This window comes from Rutidosis leptorrhynchoides, chromosome 7 (assembly GCF_046630445.1).
Source record: "Rutidosis leptorrhynchoides isolate AG116_Rl617_1_P2 chromosome 7, CSIRO_AGI_Rlap_v1, whole genome shotgun sequence".
Lineage (NCBI taxonomy): Eukaryota > Viridiplantae > Streptophyta > Magnoliopsida > Asterales > Asteraceae > Rutidosis > Rutidosis leptorrhynchoides.
This window is the reverse complement of record NC_092339.1, coordinates 107,119,908-107,122,467: the sequence shown is the minus strand read 5'-3', so window position 1 is coordinate 107,122,467 and position 2,560 is coordinate 107,119,908.

Here is a 2,560-nt window from a genome sequence, read left to right as displayed (position 1 = left end):
TGGCCAAATCAAAGTTAGAATTTTATATTATTTAAAATCGGACAGAACAGTTTCATTGGGATGCGTGCGACCTGATTTCAGAATTCTGGGTTCACGGTTGCGTGCGTATCGAAAAATTAATAAGTTTAGACTCCAGAAACGCGTCATTTGGATACTTTTTGGATTTGATATGATTTTTCAAAGTTTATACATGAGTACCGAAACGATTCAGCATTAAAGCCTGGTACGTTTTAAGTCACTGCGAGCTTTCTGTTTAGGGTTAGAGGTTGTGCTTTGGATATGTTATAGTCGACTAAATTTCGGAGATTTTTGCGCGTATTTCAAGTCAAATGGACCTGTACTTATTTTTATAAAAATTCTGGAAGTTGACTACATTATTTAAGCTAAATAATATGTGCAATTGACTTTGTTTGATCAAATGGGTTTAATGGGTCAAAATGGGTAACGGTCAGTGTAGAAAAGTCCCAAACGTCGATTTAAGTAAGTTTAAAGGTTGTGGTGTTTAAAAAATAAGTTGTGGCATGTTTTGGTCAAAATGGGTGTTTATGACCCATTTGAGTCATACGAGCCTACTTTGACCCATATGCGAAATTTTGAGAACCAAAGGTATGTACCATATCCCGTATATTGATTTAAGTATGTTTGCAAGTTTTGGTGCTTTAAAAATGAGTTTGGGTCAAATTTGGTTTAAAGAAAGTTTTATGACTCATTCGGGTCAAACGTGCATAAATTGACCCATATGCATAATTTTGGAAAACGAAAGTCACCAACACATCTAAAATGTCATTTTTGAGCTGTGATAAAAATTTGGTTAAGTCAGGTCAGCCGGATTCAAATTTGGATCGTCAACCGAAAATTTTAGTATTTTAACAAAATTGTCAAAATGACTCTCGGACCTACTTTGAGGACTCGCAAGTTGAAATCAGTTATGTTTAGATAAAAACTATTATTTGGTATTGAAAGTATTTGCGACAAGCTTTAAAACGATATATTATTTGTATAATTTTATTGAGGTTAAACAGGTATAAAACAAGCGAGAAAATGGGCAATCGTTGCTGATTTTGAACACTTAACAAAAATTTTATCAGCATTTTATGTTTCGGGAGACTGTTTTCGCGAGGTCATAACTTTAAAACTGTAACTCCATTTTTGTCAAATAAACTGTCTATAGAAAGGTGGGATGACATACTTTCCAATGGTCATGAACTAAGGCATTATATCAAATTTTGTAGGACCCGGAATCAGCTGCAAAATGCTAAAAAATACATATATGTAAATAATATAAATTTTTCTAAGTAAAAATGAATAACTTAAGTTTGACCTATGTTTGACTACTTGATCAACTTGTGTAATTTTATGCGGTTGTTGACTTGTGTTAATCATGTTGACTGTGTTTGACTTGCGTTTGACTTATATTTGACTTACTTTGACTTGCATTGACTTTTGTTGACTTTTGCTAAATTTTGATAAATTTATGAGTCGGACTTGAGCAATAGGACTATACGAACCCTATGACCTGACCTAGCTTGTTAGACATTTATTAACCAACATATATTCTCTAGGATGAGGTCTACGGTTACTTGCATTCCGAGTATTGGTTACATCTACGTGAATTGTTTATTGGGCTACAAAGGTGAGTTTTATTTGCTCCCTTTTTAATTGCTTTTGCAATATATATTTTTGGGCTGAGAATACATGCGCTGCTTTTATAAATATTTACAAAATAGACACAAGTACTTAAAAATATATTCTACGTTGAGTTGTACCACTGGCATACTTCCCTGTAACTTGGTAACTACTATTTACATGGGTATTGTAAACACGAATCCTGTTGATAGATCTATCGGGCCTGACAACCCCAACCGGACTGGACGACCAGTATTCAACGGTTGTACAGTACTTCGTTTCGGTAACTACACTTGGTACGGTGTAGTGAGATTTCATAATAAAGGGAATATGCGACGTTGATTAAATGTTAAGTATGGTTACCAAGTGCTCAACCACTTAGAATGCTTTACATACACTTGCGAGTGTATTATGTTTATGATCATGAAATCTTGTGGTCTATTGAAACTATTGATAACGGTTGTTACAATAAACCTATGAACTCACCAACCTTTTGGTTGACACTTTTAGCATGTTTATTCTCAGGTCTTTCAAAAGTACTTCCGCTGTTTGCTTGCTATTTGCTCAAGGTGCTGCATGGAGTCTTTTATGCCATATTTTCAAAAAGACATTGCATTCAAATATTAATGTTATAATCTGTTATTAAATAAATTGATGATTTAGTCATTTTGTATAAGTTGTCATATATAATTGGGATATGTCTATATTTTGGTAAACTTTCTATGTATAGAAAGTATGTTTTTTTTTAAATGAATGCAATGTTTTATCAAAACGTATCATATAGAGGTCGAAACCTCGCTGTGGGACCGTAGATAACGTACCGCTTCAATAGCAATTTTGGCGGGTCGTTAGACTCACCGATAGTAATTTTACAATATTACTAACCCACTTAATGAACGAAAGATTATAAATGCAAGAAATGTAAATCGACACA